The 23,268-nt window shown below is 41.6% G+C and overlaps 1 long non-coding RNA gene across 2 annotated transcripts; it reads left to right on the top strand.

The window, feature by feature from the left end:
• The first annotated feature begins 1,493 nt into the window (after positions 1-1,493).
• On the top strand, positions 1,494-22,846 carry LOC140725512 (uncharacterized). Of its 2 annotated transcripts, none has more exons than XR_012098364.1 (2): positions 1,494-1,764; positions 22,616-22,846. It is a non-coding gene; the product is annotated as an uncharacterized lncRNA (long non-coding RNA). The 2 variants fall into 2 exon arrangements; XR_012098365.1 differs by having other exon boundaries at positions 22,613-22,846.
• Positions 22,847-23,268: the final 422 nt, after the last annotated feature.

Here is a 23,268-nt window from a genome sequence, read left to right as displayed (position 1 = left end):
TCCTCTGCTTTTGTAGCCCATCACTTCAAGGTTCAACATGTGCCTTCAGGGATACTCTTCTGCACACTACTGTTGTAACGTATGGTTATTTGAGTTAATGTCACCTTCCTGTCAGTTTGACCATTCTCCTACGACCTCTCATTAAAAAGGCAATTTTGCCCACAGATCACTCACTCACGGGATGTGTTTTGTTTTCGCATCATTCTTTGTAAATTCTGAAGACTATTGTGTGTGAAAATCCCAGGAGATCAGCAGTTTCTGAGATAACTCAAGCTACCCTATCAGTCATTCCACAATCAAAGCCTTCCCAAGTCTGATGTTTGGTCTGAACAACAACTAAACCTTTTGACCATATCTGCATGCTTTTATGCATTGAGTTGATGCCATATGATTAGATTCTTGCATGAGTGAGCAGGCATACACTATAATGCAGCCACTGAGAGTATCTGCTACTGATCTATATCCCACTGTATCCTTTGACAATATTCTATGCAATCCACAACACCACCAATTTTTGTGCCATCTGCAAATTTACTAACCCATACAGCCACATCTTCATCCAGGTCATTTATATATCACAAACAACAGGGGTCCTGGTACAGATCCCTGTGGAACACCACTAGTCACAGACCCCCAGTCAGAATAAGTCCCATTGACCTGGGACTTATTCTGCACTTATACTTCTATGGCCAAGCCAATTCTAAATCCAAACGGCCAAATTTCCATGGATCCTATCCATCTTAATCTTCTGGGTGAGCCTATCATGGCAGACTTTGTCAAACACCTTACTAAAATTACTGCAGATGACATCCACAGTTCTACCTTTATCAATCATCTTCATTTCATATGAAATAAACTCGATGAAGCTAGTAAAACTCATCTTGACCTGCACAAAACCACATTGACAACCCTAATCCTCATGCTATCCCTAAAAAAGTCTGCAAAGCCTTTCCTACAATATTGTCTACAGTTCTAATGATTATCCCCTTCTTCTTTCTTGAATACTACAACAATGTTATATCCTCTAGCACCTAGTGTGACTAGAGAGGATACAAAGATCTTGGTCAGGGCCCCAACAGTCTAATTTATTGCCTCTCCAAATACCTTTCTGGGATATCCCATCCAACTCTAGGTCTTATCTACTTTAATGTTCTTTAAGAGGCTCAATACTTCCTCTCTCTTTCTCTCAAAATGTCCCAGCATATTAGCACACACTCCACAGTGATCTCACTATCCTACACATCCTTCTCTTTGGTAAATGCTGATACAAAGTAATCATTTGGGACCTCACCCACATCCTTTGCCTCCAAGCACATGTTCTTTCCTTTCCTGAGTGATCTTATCTTGTCCCAAGTTATCCTCTTGCCCTTGATATGTGTATCGAATGCTCTGGAATTCTCCTTAATCCAACTTGCCAGGGACTTCTCACAGCCCCTCCTGGCTCACTTCATTCCCTTCTTGAGTTCCTTTCTAGCTTCTATATAATCATCAGAGATTGAGTGTCGGTGCGGGAGTAAGGAGTGCTCATGGTTGACAGACGACTGGAGATCGGAGGATCAGTCGTTGTAGGTAGGCCGAGACCCTCGGACCTACCTGGAGAGTACCTGAGGAGGAAGGTGAAACTGCGCAGGCGCGGGTGACGTCAGCGGCCAGCACGGGCTTTAAAAGGCGGCCCGCTTTCAGGAGCGGGCAGCGGAGTGCTGGGCTTTGGCACAAGAGGCAAGAAGTCAGTGAGCCTGAGTACGTGCTTGCTGAGGTAAAAAGGTAAGGTCGGTAGGTTCTTTTTTAATTTATTCTGACTAATCTGGGATCAGGTAATGGGGGAGACAGTTAGAGCAGTGGTGTGCTCCGTATGCAGTATGTGGGAGGTCAGGGTCAACACAGTTGTCCCTGATGACCACACCTGCAATAGGTGCATCCAGCTGCAGCTCCTATCAGACCAAGTTAGGGAATTGGAGCAGGAGCTGGATGAACTACGGATCATTCGGGAGGCAGAGGCAGCGATAGATAAGAGTTATCGGGAGGTAGTCACACCGAAAAGTCAGGAGAGGCAGGGGTTGCAGACAGAGAGAGAAGAGCACCCCTGTAGCCGTTCCCATCAACAATAAGTATACCGTTTTGGATACTGTTGGTGGGGATGACCTACCAGGAACAAGTTGCAGTGGTCCTGTCTCTGGCACTGAGGTTGGACCCTCAACTAGGAAGGGGATGAGGGTAGAGAAGAGATCGGTAGTGATAGGGGATTCTATAGTCAGGGGGGCAGATAGGAGATTTTGTGGGGAAGATCGGGAGTCTCGGATGGTATGTTGTTCCCTGGTGCCGGGGTCCGAGACATCTCAGATCGGGTACAGGTTATTCTCGAGAGGGAGGGCAAGAATCCTGATGTTGTGGTCCATTTAGGGACCAATGACATGGGTAGGATGAGTGAGGGGGTCCTGTGTAGGGAGTTAAGTGCGAAGCTGAAGGGCAGGACCTCCAGGGTAACAATCTCAGGATTGCTACCTGTGCCAGGTGCGAGTGAGGCAAGGAACAGAAAGATTATACAGATTAATACGTGGCTGAGAGGATGGTGCAGGAGGGAGGGCTTCAGGTTTTTAGATAATTGGGCTTTGTTCCAGGGAAGGTGGGATCTGTTCCGAAGGGACGGCTTACACCTGAACTGGAGCGGTACTAACATTCTTGCAGGGAAGTTTGCTAGTGCTGCTGGGGGGGGGTTTAAACTAAATTTGCAGGGGGCGGGGATCCAGAATGAGAGAGAGGATAGCGAGATGAAGAATAAAGGACAGGTGGGGACCACATTGTTCCAGAATATTAAGTGTGTAGTAGAGAAAGGTGAGGCGGAACAAATGATAAGGAGGACAAATGTACAGAGGGATGGTCTGACGGAACATGGAGTTAAATGTGCAGAAAGAATAGGTAAATTTAGGAAGGACAAAAAAATTCTAGGGGCGTATAGCCCGATGGGAGTTCGGGGAGCTGGGTTAAGCACAATAGGCAGAGATTCAAACAGAGAGAGGAGAAATGGGCTAAAAATTCTATATCTGAATGCACGAAGTATTAGAAATAAGGCGGATGAGCTTAAAGCTCAGGTGCGAATGGGTAACTATGATGTTGTTGGGATAACGGAGACATGGCTGCAGGGAGATCAGACCTGGGAAATGAATGTACAAGGGTATACGTGCTATCGTAGGGACAGAAATGTGGGCAGAGGGGGTGGGGTGGCCCTGTTGGTGAGGAATGAGATTCAGTCCTTTGAAAGGGGGGACATAGGATCAGGAGAAGTGGAGTCTGTGTGGATAGAATTGAGGAACAGTAAGGGCAAAAGGACCCTAATGGGTGTTGTCTATAGGCCACCAAGCAGTAGCATGGATATTGGGTGCAAGTTGAATAGGGAGTTAACATTGGCATGTGGCAAAGGTAATGTCGCAGTAGTTATGGGGGATTTCAACATGCAGGTGAACTGGGAGAATCAGGTTGGTGCTGGACCCCAGGATAGGGAGATGTAGAGTGCCTAAGGGATGCATTCTTGGAACAGCTTGTACGAGAGCCGACCAGGGACAAGGCTATTCTGGATTTAGTGTTGTGTAATGAACAGGATTTGATAAGCGATCTTGAAGTAAAGGAGCCATTAGGAGGTAGTGACCATAATATGACAAGTTTTTATCTGCAATTTGAGAAGGATAAGGGCAGATCGGAGGTGTCAGTGTTGCAGTTGAACAAAGGAGACTATGGAGCCATGAGGGAGGAGCTAGCCAAAGTTAACTGGACGGATATCCTAGCAGAAAAGACAGTGGAACAGCAATGGCAGGTATTCTTGGGAATAATGCACAAGGTGCAAAATCAGTTCATCCCCCGGAGAAGGAAGGATTCAAAGGGGGGGAAAGGGGCCACAGTGGTTGACAAAGGAAGTCAGAGATTGCATAGCATTTTTAAAAAAAAAGTATGACAGAACTAAGGTGAGTGGGAAGACAGATGATTGGGAAATTTTTAAGGAACAGAACTTAACTAAAAAGGCAATACGGGGAGGGAAAAAATGAGGTACGAACGCAAGCTAGCCAGGAATATAAAGGAGGATAGCAAAAGCTTTTTTAGGTACGTGAAGAGAAAGAAGATAGTTAAGAACAATGTTGGGCCCTTGAAGAATGAATTGGGTGAAATTGTTACGGGAAACAGAGAAATGGCAGAAGAATTTAATAAGTACTTTAGATCTGTCTTCACTAAGAAAGACACAAGCAATCTCCCAGATGTATGGATGGGCCAAGGACATAGGGTAACAGAGGAAATGAAACAGATTGACATTAGGAAGGAAACAGTGATGAGTAGACTGATGGGATTGAAGGCTGACAAATCCCCAGGTCCAGATGGTCTGCATCCTAGGGTACTAAAGGAGGTGGCCCTGGAAATTGCGGATGCATTGGTAATCATTTTCCAATGTTCCTTAGATTCAGGATCAGTTCCTGAGGATTGGAGAATGGCTAATGTTATCCCACTTTTTAAGAAAGGAGGGTTATAAATTAGTAGCCTTACGACGGGCCCCTGTGGATAAAATTAAAATGACCTGGGAGCAGGATTTAAATACCTCCTTATTCGATGAGAGCTGGGACTCGATTCTCAAATTGGTTAACTCAACCTCTCTTTGTGCTCGCCATTGCCTTTTACAGTTTAAGATAGTTTAGATTTAGACATATGGGCTCTATGAACAATCTCGATTCTACCCTAACATTAGTCTGCTCTGTGATAAATGCAAGAGGGGCGTGGCCTCTCTCATCCATATGTACTGGTTCTGTCCTAGTTTGGAGAAATTTTGGAAAGATGTCTTCACTACGTTATCGTGTATTCTGAATCAGCACCTAGAACCAAACCCCTTAATTGCTTTGTTCGGTTTCTGGGGCGAGACAGATTTACGTTTGAGTCCGACCAAATGCCGAATATTATCCTTTGCCTCTCTTCTGGCTAGACGCTTGATCCTCCTTAGATGGAGAGATGTTGCCCCGCCCACTCATGCTCAATGGCTTAATGACATTATGGCCTGCTTGGACCTCGAAAAAATTCATTATTCAGTTCTTAATTCGGATCTAAAGTTCCATAAGGTCTGGGGACCCTTTATCGAGTACTTTCATAACCTTCCTCTTGACTAGGGTTTTTTTTCTTGGTCCCTTGCTTTCAGCTCCCTTTTTTTTTCTGGTAGTAGGCATTAATATCCTCTGTTGCTAAGTGTATTCACAGTCTGGGAGTTTGATTGTCCTGATTTATATTCTCTATATTGTGTTGTGGTTGGTCTGGAGTTTTTTTTTGTGTTGTGGAGCTTGGGGAGGATACTAAGTTTACTTGTCTTCAATTTAGGTGCTTTTTTGTCAAATTCTCTTCCTTTGTAGCATATTGTCATTGTATGCTTAATTTTGCACTGTATTAATGTTCCTCATTGGGATTTGGGGTTTTTAATTTGTAAAATGTATAGAAAAACTAATTAAAAAAAAATGTTTTTAAAAAGAAAGAAAGGAGGGAGGGAGAGAACAGAACTATCGACCTGTCAGCCTAACATCGGTAGTGGGGAAGATGCTAGAGTCCATTATTAAAGATGAAATAGTTTCATATCTAGATAGCAGTGATAGGATTGGGCCGAGCCAGCATGGATTTACGAAGGGTAAATCATGCTTGACTAATCTATTGGAGTTTTTCGAGGATGTAACCAGGAAGTTAGACAAGGGAGATCCAGTGGATGTAGTGTACCTCGATTTTCAGAAGGCATTTGATAAGGTCCCACATAGGAGATTGGTGGGTAAAATCAAAGCTCATGGCATTGGGGGGAAGACATTGACATGGATAGAAAACTGGTTGGCAGATAGAAAGCAAAGGGTAGCGGTGAATGGGTGTTTCTCGGAATGGCAGGTGGTGACCAGTGGGGTGCCACAGGGCTCGGTATTGGGACCACAGCTGTTTGCTATTTATGTCAACGATTTAGATGAAGGCATTGAGAGTAACATCAGCAAGTTTGCTGATGATACTAAGCTGGGTGGCAGTGTGACATGTGATGAAGATGTTAGGAGAATTCAGGGTGACATGGATAGGCTGGGTGAGTGGGCAGATATTTGGCAGATGACGTTTAATGTGAATAAGTGTGAGGTTATCCACTTTGGGAGTAAGAACAGGAAGGCAGATTATTATCTGAACGGTGTAAAGTTAGGTAAGGGAGAAATACAAAGAGCTCTAGGAGTCCTTGTTCATCAGGCACTGAAGGTGAATGAGCAAGTGCAGCAGGCAGTGAAGAAGGCTAATGGAATGTTGGCCTTTATTACAAAGGGAATTGAGTACAAGAGCAAGGAAATCCTCTTGCATTTGTACAGGGCCCTGGTGAGACCACACCTGGAGTATTGTGTACAGTTTTGGTCTCCAGGGTTAAGGAAGGACATCCTGGCTGTAGAGGAAGTGCAGCGTAGATTCACAAGGTTAATTCCTGGGATGTCAGGACTGTCTTAAGCAGAGAGGTTCGAGAAACTGGGCTTGTACATGCTGGAATTAAGGAGATTGAGAGGGCATCTGATTGCAACATATAAGATTATTAAGGGACTGGACAAGATAGAGGCAGGAAATATGTTCCAGATGCTGGGAGAGTCCAGTACCAGAGGGCATGGTTTGAGAATAAGGGGTAGGTCATTTAGGACAGAGTTAAGGAAAAACTTCTTCTCCTGGAGAGTTGTGGGGGTCTGGAATGCACTGCCTCGGAAGGCAGTGGAGGCCAATTCTCTGGATGCTTTCAAGAAGGAGCTAGATAGGTATCTTATGGATAGGGGAATCAAGGGATATGGGGACAAGGCAGGAACCGGGTATTGATAGTAGATGATCAGCCATGATCTCAAAATGGCGGTGCAGGCTCGAAGGGCTGAATGGTCTACTTCTGCACCTATTGTCTATTCCACTTGATTTTAACCTCCTAAACCTGATACATTTTTCCATTTTTGACTAAACTTAGTACCTCTCTCAACATTCAAGTTTCCCTTACCTTGTCATCCTGTCCTTTCTGCTTACTGGAATATACCTGTTCTGTACTATGTGTACTTTGTTCAAAGTTCAAAGTAAATTTACATTCAAAATACATATATGTCACCATGTACAATGCTGAGATTAATGTCCCAGTGGGAATGCTCAGCAAAACTATAACAGAATAATAACCATAATAGAATCAATGAGAGACCACACCAACCAGTGTGCAAAAGACAACAAACTGTGCAAACACAAAGAAATGGTAATAATAAATAAATAAGCAATATGCTGTATAATAAGAAGATGAGATGAAGAGTTCTTGAAAGTCAGTCCAAAGGTTGTGGGAACAACAGTGATGGGGCAAGTGAAGACTGAGTGAAGTCTTTGAAACACCCTCCACATCTCAGATGTGGACTTGCCCAAAGATAGCTATTCCCAGTTAACCCTCTCTATTTTTGGCTTAATAGTCTCAGAATTTGCCCTGTTCCAATTTAATATTCTCCCACAAGATAGAAATTATCATCTTTTAGGTGTGACTTGCTTTAACTCCATGTTGTGGGTTCTGATGTCGGCAGTGTAGGAACTTCAGATGGTTTGGGTGCTCACTTGATTGGCAGGTGGGTAGTTTGGGATTCTTTATCCATCATTTATGTTAGAATTCTGTGTGCTCTGAATGTCACTTTGCGTACTTCTTCCCACGCTGAGCAGTTGTAGTCGTAGTCAGTGTGGGCGTTACATTTCTCCAAGGGACTTTGAGAACATTTTTGAAATTTCTTCCCAGAACTGAGCTTTGAATTGAGTGTCTTTTTCAGAAGTCTGGTGTCAGGCGCAAATGATCTAACCTGTTTTATAATACCAAATTATTGTAATTAGTGCCTCGGTGCTGAGGATGTTTTCCTTTGAGATGATGCTGATGTTGGATTGTTTATCCTGCAAGTGGATTTGAAGGATTTTGTAGAGACAGCATTGCTGGCATCTCTCCAGTGGTTTGAGAATTAATTCACCCTAGTCCTCAAGATGACACCAGAAGCCTTGAACCTTATACTCCTTTTCCTCGCCTGAGCAAATGTGGTGCTGGTGCACTGAATCAATGGGGAATTTCGTCATTTGTGTCTACTTTTGTTGAGGGGTTGTTTCCACGTTATGGGAGAAAGTAGAGGATCTTATCAGGTTTCTCAGGTCATATTGTGGACCTTTCATGTCTCAAAATAAAGTTGTATAATGTAGGCAAGTTGTAAGAGAACATTGCTTTGTGAAGATTGAGAAAAGGGGCCAATTCATTATATACATCACTGAAGATGACTTGGAGATTGGTCTCTTCATATCCTCATGCACAACTACCATCTGCATGCCACAGCTTGATTACTCAAGTTGGGAATGACCTCAGATCTGGAGAAGAGGCAATGAAGATAGAACAGTTTCTGATTTGACGTACAATCTATTTGCACTCCAATAGAAAGCTTGTTCAAGGGAATGTGATGGATTGGGAAAAAAAAGGCTTTGAGGCAGCTTTGCTTTCAGTAAATTGGATGGCCTACTGATTAGGATCCTGGCTTACATGCCATCAGGAAACAGATGTAAAAAGGAAAATTATATCTGTGGACAGCTAAGTTTGTGCAAGGTGCTTTTGGTGGTAAAGATCATGTCCACAGTGCCTCTAGATAGACTGACTCCACATCGTGATATGAGGAGAGGCTTTAAACTATTGCAGGACATATACATGATAAGCTGGAGGAGCTCAGCTAGTCAGGCAGCATCTATGGAGGGAAATGGACAGTCAACACCCTTCATTTGGACTGCAGGAGGAGGTGCTAGAAGATCCCCCAGCACTGCCTGACCCTCTGGCGGACACCAGGCAGGCTGCTGTTAGTCACCACAGTCAAATTTGTTTTCTCTTTTGAAGAGAGTCACCATTATCATTTCCGATCACCTGGCATATCCTCTTGCATAGGGGGTGAACATAGAAGATGTGGAATTGAGATTGGCTTTCCTAATTAAGTTTAGGAACTGCAGCGGGAACACCATGCGCTCATGAGATCTTCTTGTATTTCAGTTGGCATATGGCATTCAGGAATGGCTGTAGGCCTATGCTGGATAGAAGATTATGGAATGGACTGTATGGCACTGATGTTTAGCATAGGAATGTGAATAAAGAGTTGTTGAAGTTCCCTTCCAAAGGCTGTTGACTGTCTGGTCTTTGATAAATTCATTGCCATTCTTGGCTGTCATGGGAGTGGGTTTTTTATTAGCTTTTCTAATAAATTGAAGTTTATTACTTGTAGCCTTTAAAATTAAAAAAAGTACTTAACTTATTAAATTGATTTCAGCTATTGTTATAATTGACAATTTACAAATTATAAAAAAGTACATTGTTACGAGCAGCTGTGCTGTTAACATGAACTAATGAGCAATGTAGCAAGCTTATTGCAATAACATTTTAATTGTAAGGATATTTCTATGGGAATGTTATCTTCCTGAAGCAATGTGTGATTAACTAGTGTTGCACTAACAACAGACTTTCATTGATGTTTTCATTATATAAATCCACATGTGGAAATATGGGCAATTCGTTACAATATAGCAGATCTTGTCTAGGACTTCCAAAATGGACCAGCCAAGAAAGCTGGTTGCTGATTCCAGCCAGTGGTTGACACCATCAGATTAACTGTGAGATTTAAAATGAAAGCCTAGTTTAATGGTTAGAGTCCAGTCTGCATTAGCAATCCTAAGCAGAAACCAGATACTTTAAGGAAAGTATGATTGGAGGCTGGGTGTTTACCCTACAATGAAGGTGGGAAATTTGAAGAGTGAATCAGTCTGCATAAGGCTTTCTCAGTCAACCCTTTCAACAAGTGATTTGTGTTTGGAAATAAAAACATAAATACATGGTAACAAATAAAATAGCGGAAACTGTAAGAAATGTACAGATGTTTGATTTGGAAAGGCCTTTTATTTGGCAGAGTAATTGCTAGAATCTAAATTTTTTATTAGAAGCAGAGCAAGACTGTGTGAAATTCAATGGGAACAAGACAACCCAAGCCATTTCTCTTGATCCTACCAGAAAGAGTACAGCCTGAACTCATGTAATGTAACTCGTAGCAGGCCACATGAATATAAATGTGATGAAGGCAAATAAAATATACTTATGAACAAATTTAACCACCCCTGAATCCATTACTGCTCATCACTGTTCTTCTATATTTGCTTTACATGCTTGTCTGGGGATGGATGAAGATGTCAGCTTGATGCCTACTACTGCTTACTCATTTATTAACAGAAGTTCTATGCTTCTGGTATTCTATGTTGACCAATAATAAATATACTAATAACAAACATTTAAATGGATCCCAGCACTGACAATCTTTTGGAATTTGGTGCTAATTGTCAATCAGATTTTACTTCAATATTTCACACATGTTTTTGCTTTATTTCACCATCAATCTAATTTATTTCCCTATAGCCCTTAATTGTGCTTACGTCCACTTTATGAAATACTCTACAGAAAATATATGCAAACAATAAAAATGTTCACTACTTTCCTAGGGAGAGAACTAATCAAATGATTTCTTCTTTCTTTTGGCGCACTTCTTCAATTGTCCTTGCTGACTTTTTGTATTGTTTTCAAATGAGATAGCAGGCAGAACGGCATTGAACAAGCATTGGGAAACAAGCCAGCAGGTGGTGCATGAGAGCTTGCTGGGATGACTTCTCTAAATTTCCATTAACTCTGTTGGAAGAACCACCAACAGCTGAAATCAGAAGTACAGTTTGGTGGAGGGCAAGGAAGAAATACAATCTGTCTGAAAAATACCGCATATGCTGGAAATCTGAAATAACAGAAAATGCTGGAAATACTTAGCAGGTCTGGAAAGTATCTGTGGAATTAGGCTTAGCATTTCAGGTCAGTGACCCATCTGATCGTTAACTCTACATATGTTTCCTGACCAGCTGAGCATTTTTTGCTTAGCATTTTCTACCTTAAGTATTAATCAGCTCAAGATGCCAATTTATTGGCATCTGTCTTGGAAATGCAAGACAGTTAAGTGGTCCAAAATTTCATTAAATGGAACATTTTACTGTTTTATGTAATACATGTAATATATTCATATTGTAGTTGTACATACATTCTGAATTTTCAAAAACAGGGCCCTGGAAGGTTAAGTGGCTTAAGTATTTTTCCGATATTTAAAATCTTGGTTATATTTTGTATATTATAACTTTGCAGAAGGATAATTGCTAAATTTACTGAGACCAGAAGAAATCTTTCACCTAAAATTTATTATTCTACCTATGTTGAATCCTCTTGGAGTAAGCTATTCTCTTCCCTGGCTGAGATATCTGGGGTCAATTTGCACGTTTCCACCTGGGCATTAACCTGGCGTCATATTTCCATTTTCTTTTAAAAGCGTGAGAAAGCAAAGGATCATTTCTAACCAGGATGAATGAGTCTAATCCCAATCACACAAGCAAAGAGTATGGAATCTTCCACGGACATTTATGAAACAATCACTTGTGGAAAGGAACGTCTGTTTGGAAGGGAACTTCTTATGGAAGGGAAATCACTTGTGGACAGGAACTTCTTTTAACCTTTGAGTTATGAAATAAGCTGACCACAAAATATGTATTTCAAGCCTTCAGTGTATGTCTGGATGCACATCTGTTGGTTGTACATTTCTGCATTGGTAACATGCCTTCAAATTTACCAATAAAATGGAAAACAACTCAAGCTGTCAGAAAAATGCAGCTGAACTCTACCACTAGTATCACAGTGTCCACCTGCCTAATAGAAATCAGTTGATTAAAACACCACCGAATAATTACTCTGACAAGAAAAGAATATTCCAGCGATAACTCTGTGCTGTTAAGTTGCGTTCAACTAAATACTTCATAATATCATATGTGGGCAGCTGTCATACTAATAGAATTTGTCCTATACAGAGTAATTTCAGTGATTATATTGGCACACTAGAGGAATTCACAACTAGTGCCTTATCATTATTTAATTTTAAATTTGCCTCAGAGTTGACAATTTCTTCTAAATTTTACTGATGTCAGATAACTGCATGGTGGAGCATCAACTAATTTAATATAATTATGCCTAAGGATTTTTAGGCATGGCAAGCAAGTGCTTCTTGGAGAGAATTCTGACTCATCCTGCAAATACTTGGAACAAACATATCCAGTACTCCTTACAAACAGAAAATGTCTAAGGTTTAGTGCCTGAACATAGTGTCAAAATATTACATTAGAAAAACCCATATAAAACCTGTCCCAGGGAATGATTCTATTTTATATGATCAGGCAGGTTGCTTTGTTACGTAATCCTCCAACACTTTGATGATATTGGACCAATAGTTTGGGGACTCATATTTTGTGAGTCTTTGCCAGATGTTCTCTCAAGTCCAATCACTTCACTTCCAGTTTCCAAGTACTAGTTTCTCTGCCATGTATATCTTCAAGATGCTCCATTTGCCCAGGTTTTGGAACAAAATACAATTTTTTTTTTTAACCAAGAAATTCCTAGGTAACCTTTTGAGTTGTATTTAAAGGGAGGAGAATGCAGCAGCAACTGGGGTTGTTACACCATTCATTTTGCTGATAGCCCAGAAGCTTTGCACAGAACTTTGGGGAGAGATTTGCTTTAATGAGGCCTTTGATCCAAGATAGTTCTTTCTATGGGCATTAAAACAATAGCACTCCAACCAAACAGCCTAAGAAGTCCCCACTAGAAAATTTAGGATCCAATTCAGTAAATTTAAAATAGGCAATAATTCCGCTGCTATGGCTTAAGGTCTAATGTGCAGGAAAAAAAGAAGAGTGGAAAAGAAAGATGGGATTCAGGGAAAGAGAATGAATATAAGTGGCTTTATATAGAGGTGTGACATTATAATGGTTATGTTAATATCATGTTATTACACAGTGCTACACATTTGCTTCTTTAGCTGGTGTATCTACTGCTTTTATTGCTGGTGATGATAGTATATGCTGTAGACTTGCTACAGTGTACACTTGCTGTGTACACGGCATTTACCCTTGCAAGGGGACCAGTGCTTCCTTTCACTGTGTATACGGTAATTAACCTTGCTTAGGCTTGTTGCAATTTATGTTGCTGACCTTTGTATGTGACACTCTGAGTGATGCAAAAAGTGCTTACTTTCACTAATTGGTTAGGATACACAGAGCTTGCATTTGCTGTGTCACATGGTACGTATTCTCCTTGGTGTATACAGAACTACCACAGTGGGGAATGTAGGACTTACTCGCTATGAGTAATACCCCATGTACTCAATGGGGTACATGGTGGGATAGTCAGTGGTGTTGCTCATTGGCAGATATGGCGCTGACATGCACCCTGTGAGATATATGACACACTCATTGTGTTACCTTGTGTTTTCACTCACCGAGGTTACAATGCTACACTTGCAAAGGTAACTGATACCGAGTGCTTATTCCCACTGTGGCACACATTGCTTACTCTCACTCTTACTCACGAGGTAAGTGCATGATTCTTATGCTTGCAGGTGTAAACAGTGATGGCTCCCACTGGGCTATGTCGTCCTTACAGTGGCAGAGGTACAGGATACCTACTGTCTTAGTGCACAGGGTGCTTCCTTTCACTTAGGCATTCTTTTACACATAGTTTCCCGTACCTTGACCAAGTGCTATTCCTTTTCATGTGATCCTGAAATTTGAGTACTCGCTGATGGCTTAGCTGATGATGGAATCACAGTTTGGTCAACTCCCAACTGTGTTCAGAAAAAGAAATTGGCTAGATGTGCAAGTATTACAGTCACTAACAGTGCTCAAAGGCAGAAATCATGGCTGACTACAAGTCTGGCATGTTTGCTCCCAGTCTAGCACTCCCTTTGCTGTGTTGATTGTGATCATCTGAAAACACATCATGAATCAAACCAAATTCCTTCTTGTTCCTTTGACTGACTACCATCAGTTTTCCCCATAAAAACTCACAAGGTTCCAACTTAGAACAGCCAGCCTAGATGAATATGCCACCACCACCATCATGGACTTGATCAACAAGTGTGTTGAGGACTGTGTACCAAAGAGGACAGTCTGGATGTTCTCAAACTGAAACCATGGATGAACCAGGAGGCTCACTCCCTAGTGAAGTCTTGGTCTGCTGCATTAAAATAAGGTGACCCTGACCTGTACAAGAAATCAAGGTGCAACCTCAGTAAAGCTATCAGGGATACCAAGAGACAATATCAATCCAAAATCAAGTCCCAGACCAGCTGTCTGGCCTGGTAGGACTTACATGCAATAGCAGGTTATGAGGAGTCAGCATGGATTTATGAAGGGAAAATCATGCTTAACTAATCTTCTGGAGTTTTTTGAGGATGTAACTATGAAAATGGACAAGGGAGAGCCAGTGGATGTAGTGTACCTGGACTTCCAGAAAGCTTTTGATAAAGTCCCACATAGGCGATTAGCGGGCAAAATTAGGGCACATGGTATTGGGGGCAGAGTACTGACATGGATTGAAAATTGGCTGGCTGACAGGAAACAAAGAGTAGCGATTAACGGGTCCTTTTTGGAATGGCAGGCTGGGACGAGTGGGGTACCACAAGGTTTGGTGCTGGGACCGCAGCTGTTTACAATATACATTAATGATTTAGATGAAGGGATTAAAAGTAACATTAGCAAATTTGCTGATGACACAAAGCTGGGTGGCAGTGTGAAATGTCAGGAGGATGTTATGAGAATGCAGGGTGACTTGGACAGGTTGGGTGAATGGGCAAATGTATGGCAGATGCAGTTTAATGTGGATAAATGTGAGGCTATCCACTTTGGTGGCAAGAACAGGAAGACAGACTACTATCTAAATGGAGTCAATTTAGGAAAAGGGGAAGTACAACGAGATCTAGGTGTTCTTGTACATCAGTCAATGAAAGCAAGCATGCAGGTACAGCAGGCAGTGAAGAAAGCTAATGGCATGCTGGCCTTTATAACAAGAGGAATTGAGTATAGGAGTAAAGAGGTCCTTCTGCAGATGTACAGGGCCCTGGTGAGACCCCACCTGGAGTATTGTGTGCAGTTTTGGTCTCCAAATTTGAGGAAGGACATTCTTGCTATTGAGGGAGTGCAGCGTAGGTTCACAAGGTTAATTCCCGGAATGGCGGGACTGTCATATGTTGAAAGATTGGAGCGACTGGGCTTGTATACACTGGAATTTAGAAGGATGAGAGAGGATCTGATTGAAACATATAAGATTATTAAGGGATTGGACATGCTGGAGGCAGGAAGCGTGTTCCTGCTGATGGGTGAGTCCAGAACTAGAGGCCACAGTTTAAGAATAAGGGGTAGGCCATTTAGAACAGAGATGCAGAAAAACTTTTTCACCCAGAGAGTGGTGAATATGTGGAATGCTCTGCCCCAGAAGGCAGTGGAGGCCAAGTCTCTGGATGCATTCAAGAGAGAGTTAGATAGAGCTCTTATAGATAGCGGGGTCAAGGGATATGGGGAGAGGGCAGGAACGGGGTACTGATTGTGTATGATCAGCCACGATCACAGTGAATGGCAGTGCTGGCTAGAGGAGCCGAATAGCCTACTCCTGCACCTACTGACTATTGTCTATATCTTCACTACAGCTTCGTGTTCAATAATATACTTCCAAGCAAACCCATCTCCAAACTCCTGAACCTGGAACTCAACACCTTCCTTTGCAACAAGATCTTTAACTTCCAACCAACAGAGTAAGGATAGCTAGCAACATGATTATCTGCCAAGATTATCCTCAACACTGGTGCTCCACAAGGGCAACATCCTCATCCCCCCTTCTCTATTCCCTTTACACTCACAGCCATGTGGAAAATATGCAGATGATACTAGTGTAGTAGGACTCAAATAATGATGAGTCAGGGTATAGGAAGGTGATAGAGGGCCTAGCAATGTGGTGCCGTGACAACAACATTTCATTCAATGTCAGCAACAGAGCTGATAATTGACTTCAGGAAGGGGGACAGTGCACATGGTGCTGAGGTCATGATGGTTGCCATCGCAAATAGCCTGTCCTGGTCCAATCACTTACACTCAGTAGCCACTTTATTAGGTATCAGCTATACCCTAATAAAGTGGCCACTGAATGTACGTTCATGGTCTTCTGCTGCTGTAGCCCATCCACTTCAAGGTTTGATGTATTGTGCATTCAGAGATGCCCTTCTGCACACCACTGTTGCAATGACTAGTTACTTGAGTTACAGTCACCTTCCTGACAGCTTGAAGCAGTCTGCCCACTATTCTCTGACCTCTCACGCTAACAAGGCACTTTCACCCACAGAAATGCTGCTCACTGGAGGAGTTTTGCTTTTCACACCATTCTCTGTAAACTCTAGAGACTGTTGTGTGTGAAAATCACAGGAGATCAGCAGTTTCTGAGATACACAGTAGTATATGAAGCAATTACAGCTTGGGCGTTCGAGTCTGGAGTTCAATACTGGTTTGTACATTCTTCTTGTGAGTGCGTGTGTTTATTCCATGTTCTCAGGTTTCCACCTGCAGTCCAAAGATGTACTGATTAATAGGTTAATTGGTCATTGTAAATTTTCCTGTGATTGGGCTAGGATTAAATAGGTGTGTTACTGGGCCCATGGATTGTTGTGCCAGTAGAGCCTGTTCCACGCTGGTTGGATAGATAGAAAGAGGGCTAGAGGACTAGGTAGATACTCAAACCACACTGTCTGACATCAACAATCATTTCACAGTCAAAGTCACTTAGATCACATTTTTCTCCCATTCAAATGTTTGGTCTGAACAACAACTGAACCTCTTGGCCATGCCTGCATGCTTAATGTATTGAATTGCTGCCACGTGATTGGCTGATTGGATATTTGCGTTAATGAGTAAGTGTACATGTGTAGCAATAAAGTGGCCACTCAGTGTAGATACCACAGCCATGGAAGCCTCTACTTTCTAAAGAAGCTGAAGCAATTTGGCCTTTTAACCCTCACAAATTTTTATCAATGCACCATAGAAAGCATTTTAGCCATGGAAAGGAACTGCAGAGAGTTGTGGACACAGCTCAGCACATCATGGAAACCAGCCTCCCCTCAGTGGACTCTGCCTACATTTCTCATTGCCTGAGTAAAGCAGACAGCACAATCAAATACCCCAGGCAATCTCTCTTCTCCCCCTCCCATCGGGCAGACGGTACAATATACTGAACCATAAACACAAAGTACACTGCAGATGCTGTTGTCAAAGCAACACGTACAACACACTGGAGGAACTCAGCAGGTTGGGCAGCATTCGTGGAAACGAGCAGTCATTCTGCACTCATTGTTTCCCTTGTACTACCTCAATGCACTGTTGTAATGAATTGATCTGTAGGAACAGTATTTTTCATTGTACCTTGGTATTCATGACAATAATAAACCCATTACCAACTTAACAATTTATAGCAGTTAACTAAAAACCTAAGGAATGTAAAGTAAGCAACATAACTAGATATATGTTGGCCAATAATATTTATTTCATGATTCTCATATCTGAAGTGTGCCCAGAATCTTAATGGCTGTGTGCTGAGCCCACTGCTATGCACTCTACTCACACAGGGCTGCACGGCCAAACACCCAAGCAGTCATATTGTCAAGTTCACCGATGACATGTCAGTGGTGAGACTCATCACCAACAAAGATGAATGGCCTAAAGAGAGGGAGATGGATGGGAATGAAGCCTGGTGCCAGGCAAACGACCTCTTCCTCAATGTCAGCAAGAAAAAGGATTTGGTTATCGACTTCAGGATCACTCACACCTCTCACATATCAACGGCACAGCAGTAGAAACTGTGAGCAGTTTCAAGCTCCCGAGTGTGGAAATCTTACGCAACCTCTCATGGTCCCAGAACACATTCCACACAATCAGGAAAACTTACCAAATGCCTTTACTTTCTGAGGTGGCTAAGGAGATTTGGATGGTGCACATCTATGCTCCTGTCATTCTCGTGCTGCGTAGTGGAGAGCATCCTAACATCCCGCATCGCTGCATGGTACAGAAGCTGCACCGTGGCAAGCAGGAAGGCTCTACAGAGGGGAATCGAAACTGCTCACACATGACTGGCACCGGCCTACCCACCGTCAAGAACGTACAGAAGGTGCCAGTAACATTTTGAAAGATCCTACCGTCCTGCTTGTGGACTGTCCCATCAGGAAGGAGGCTACAACGCATCCATGCCAGGACCTCCAGACTCAAAAACAGTTACTTTCCCCAAGCAGTAAGATTAACCAACACCTCCACATACTAACTCACCTCTCCATACCTTTCCCACCACTGTCATACACCTTGTGTACAGATACTTCCCAGCTTAGTCATTTTATTGGCAAACAATCAATCTGTGTACAGTATATAAGCTATCTCATCTGTTTTTTTATTATTGTGTTCTTTATCTTTTTGTTTTTTTGTGTGCTGTATCAGATTTTGAGTAATTATTTTGTTCTTTTTACTTGTGTACTGGAAATGACATTAAACAATCTTGAATTGAAAAAGATTTGCTGAGGACATAACTTTCAGTTCTTTTTAAACTACTAATATATTGTATCAAGAGGGATAGGCTCCACTTCTCTATAATTCTCAACAAAGTCAAGAAGGTTTGACAGGCCTCCATTTTGAAATTTGTTGGCTTTTTTTTGCATTTTTATTAGTGCTATCCAGATTAACCATCAGAGTCCTGCCAAAGGGTTTCGGCCTGAAATGTCGACTGTACTTTTTAGCATAGGTGCTCCAGCATTTTGAGTGTGTTGTTCGGATTTCCAGCATCTGCAGATTTTCTCTTGTTTGTATCATCAGAATACCATAGAGAAGAAGGAAGGCCAATTAATGTTCTTGTAATGGCTTTTTAAGGATTACTCATTTATAGTATTTAAAATATTTGGAGTAAAAACTGCTGCAAATCACAAATTTTAATAATATTTCAATAGGGCCTTTGGCAAAGACAAAAGAGGATGTCCGTTTATAGATTGGTTGGCATTGTACTGTCTGGACTACCAGGAATGCCTTTTATTACTGTTCATCTACAAATATCTGATCTCAAGTGTTGTCACAGATGGTGGCCAGACCACAGTTAACCAGATGTTAACTTTTCACTGCTTTCATAACACATACAAGAAAAAAATACAAGGAGATTCCTTACTTTTATTACACATTCGATGGAATTTAAGCAATTTGAAAACTGATCTATCTTGTTAATAAATGTTGGGTTATAGCAGTAAGACAATTATGTTACAACATTAGTTAGCCAGAGAATATGAGTTCAAAATTTCACCATAGGAAAATCTGGAAATAATAAATAAAATACAGGTTTCAGCAGAAGTTGGTTTATTTTAAAATTCTAATGGTAGTCACTTTTAACCATGTTGATCTTTTTGTGGTTTCAGCTCAACACCAGTGTGGTTAACTCTAATGTGGTTTACTCAGTTGTATCATACTCAGTATTAATTAAGCCAGGCAACATATTCCCACCTTTTCACGTCCTGAGAATGAATTTCTGAGAACTGCAAATAAAGCAAGTGTCTTTTATTTAGCATTTCTTGATTAAAAATCCTGACAAGGCTGTAAAAGCATTCCTGGCATTACTAGATTTTGTAGATATTGTTCAAATCTAAATGTGCTATGGAGCGTTTGCAGCATATCCACCCTAAAACATGAAATCAGCAAGATCTGGAACATGGGGAATAGAAGCAGATTATTTATTTGCTCAAGTCTGTTCGGCCATTCAATTGGACCATGGTTGATGTATGAGTCAAGCCCATTAATGTGTCACGTTCCCTATTATATAGAACATAGAAATCTACATGACATTACAGGCCCTTCGGCCCACAATGTTGTACCGACCATGTAACCTACTCTAGAAACTGCCTAGAATTTCCCTAGCGCATAGCCCTCTACTTTTCTAAGCTCTATGTACCTAAATAAAAGGCTCTTAAAAGACCCTATTATATCCGCTTCAATCACCGCCACCAAGCAGTGCATTCCACACACCCACCACTCTCTGTGTGAAAAATTTACCCCTGACATCCCCTCGGTACCTATTTCTAAGCACCTTAAAACTTTACCCCCTCATGTTAGCCATTTCAGCCCTGGGAAAAAGCCTCTGGCTATCCACACGATCAATGCCCCTCATCATTTTATACACCTCTATTGGGTCACCTCTCATCCTCCGTCACTCCAAGGAGAAAAGGCCAAGTTCACTCAACCTATTCTCATAAGGTACACCCCTCTAATCCAGGCAACATTCTTGTAAGTCTCCTCTGCACTCTCTCTATAGTACCCACATCCTTCCTGTATTGCCTATGATGAAATCTATCTCAGTTCTAAAATTTGCAACTGATTTTTCATAAATTGCAGGGAATCCAAAGTTCTACAAAGCATTGCATGGGGAAATACTTCCTAACTTCAGGACTGACACATTTTTTAGCTTGATCCCTGTCAAAGATGACATCTACCAATCTTCTTAGTATCCTGAAAAAAATTGATCAAATCTTGCAAAAATGCCATTTAATCCAATTCAGGTTAAATTATTTTTTCCTTTGTATTCTGATATCATTCCAATTTATCAACATTGCACTGTAAAGTAATGTTCTGGTTGTGATTTAACCAGGATTTTGTACACCTGAAACACTATTTATAACCCCACTATTCCGGAATTCTAAATATAATAGACTAGCATTTAATTAGACCTGTTTATTTATTTTATTTTACTTAGAGATACAGTATGAAACAGGCCCTTCAGGCCCTTTGAGTTGCACTGCCCAGCAACCCGCCAATTTCACCATAAGCTAATCATGGGACAGTTACCAATGATTAATTAACCTACTAACCAATAGGTCTTTGGACTGTGGGAAAAAACCAGCACACCCAAAGGAAGCCCAAGTTCAAACATGAAGGAATGTACAGACTTGATAACAGAGGACGGCAGAATTGAACTCCAAATTACATTTGTATAATGCCCTGAGCTTGGAAGACAACTGAATGTTTATGTCCTTTCATGTCTTCACCATGCATGAACATGCATGGTAACTGGAACCCTATAAAAGAAATACATGTAAATATAACAAACAAAAATGCATAACAAAGTATTGAATAGCACAGCTGAACAGCTTTGCTACAGCTGAATGACTTTACTTTCATTTCATTTTAAAGTTTTAAGGGAATCTTTATACTTACAGTCTTTAACATCATAGCCAAGTGGTTTCATTTCACACAGACACTTCAATTACAGTGCAATTTCTGCCTTAAGTAGGCCTAATTCTACTTCATAATATGAGCCAGTTTCAGTCTTCTCATCCAGTTGTCGTTAAGTTTTACCTATGAATACATTGGAGGTTTCATTTATAATTATAAGTTTTGCATGAAGCATTCTACAACAGTGTGTAATGTAAATTATTTCTTTATCACAGGGTCATAATTTGCACAAACACATTGAGAGTACCTATGTTCACATGAAGAGCCATAAAGTGAGTTGGTTAGTTTTAAATGGCTGTAGTAAGTATTGTTTTGATATCTGTAAAACAATTTGCAGGCTTTTGCAGAGTCCTATGCATTTGAATGGTTAGGGCAAACATGTCAATATAGTGACAGTCTGAGTTTCTTCTCTGCATGAACATTTAGGGCAGTCCATCATCTATCATTTTATGCATAGGGTGCACAACATACTTGGCATGTCTTCACGACGATGATGAAAGCAGGTAGTTCTGCTGGAGAGGGAAACCTCACAGGTCCATCACTAAATTCATCATCAATTTTCTTTTGGAATGTCTCCTTCATTTGCCCACTAGGCTAGCAACTCTGACTGGTCCATCTTTTCACTGTCCAGATACTTGGCAAGCACACTAATTTAATAGGGGAAATGAACAGACTTGGGATGTTCACTATGAATCACATTTAATTATGGTGGCAAGGTATAGTATTTGCAAGCACCATTGGCCCTTCTGGAGGAGTTGACTTAGGTGTTTCGAAGATTGCTTAGATTTGCGGCCATGGCTAAGTGTTGGTCAAATCTGATGCAAGCTCTTGCCCAGAACTATGCACTCACCGCTATAACTTTTCTCGGTATCTCAGGAGGATATCAGCAGGTTGGACATCTGAGTGTGTGGCTTGCAACACCCTAAAATGAACAATGTTTGAGCTTCAATTTCACATACTAGGTTTATTTTTAAATTAAGTCATTGAGATTTCCAGGTGCTGTTCAAATGACAGGTTAACAAGGACAACTGTCAGGCCTGCACAGACAGGCACCTCCCAGTCTCCACCCCAGCTAACAAGAATCACCCACCATTTGTTTCCAGCTAATCACTTGCAGCCTATTTAAACCCACTTCTCATCCATGATCCTTGTTCACTCATTGAACCAGCCAGCCTCAGTTGTTCATGGCCTTCAGGTACCTTGTTGCCTAGTAGCGTTTAGTATTGTTATTTCTTGTTTGGTGGCCCCTTGTGCCTTGTTACTTTGTACTTGTAACACCCTGGGAAAGCTTTCCCTGCTAATGTAATGGTCTTTCTATAGAAGCAGTATTTGGGTTATGTTTAGAGATAATGGTGAGCTGTCCAATGAAGGGAGTTTGATTTTTTTTTGTGTGAGTGCTGTGTGCCTGACTCTGAGGTGACTTGGATCTTTTGTTCAGCAGGAGGTGGAGAGAGAAGATGCAGGAGAGGAGAGATCGTAGGATGGACTTGGAGTGGGGGGCCGGGAGTTGATGAAGCCCGGGGAATTTGAAGGAGGATCGACAAAGGAGAAACCATGAGCTCCAACTTGTGCACACTAGACTGTTTCATTAAAACGGGCCCTTTTCTTCTTTTGCTTTTCTTCACTAACCCTGTGGTCAAATTAAGAATTATAAAGCTAAATTGTTTAATTATATCTGGTGCACTGTCTGTTATTTGGTGGTACTGATTTGCAACAGGGTAACGAATCACACAGCATCCACACAAACGGGGTTTTGGGGTGGACTCGCATCTTGATCTCACCTGTTTGGCAGGGCCAGAGATTGTCTTCTCTAGACTTACACAGCCGACAGAACCTGAGGGTTACATATTTATTATTATTAAGGGTATCACTCGCAATTTTCTTAAGGTTGTTATAGCTGGGTGGTAGTGGGATAAGCTCCCACTACCTACTACATGCTCCCAATGGCATGAGGCTCAAATTGCCTCTGACAACCAAGTCCACTTTCCTGCCCATCACGTGTGGCTTAGCTACTAAGCCCAGTGAAACCATTTCTACTGACAGAAGAAGGGCAAAGGTGGGTTACTAGCATCTTGGAAATCAGTCGCTCGGAGC

The sequence above is a fragment of the Hemitrygon akajei genome, chromosome 3 (assembly GCF_048418815.1).
Source record: "Hemitrygon akajei chromosome 3, sHemAka1.3, whole genome shotgun sequence".
NCBI lineage: Eukaryota > Metazoa > Chordata > Chondrichthyes > Myliobatiformes > Dasyatidae > Hemitrygon > Hemitrygon akajei.
The sequence above is the reverse complement of the archived record's forward strand: the minus strand, read 5'-3'. Positions and strand labels throughout refer to the sequence as shown.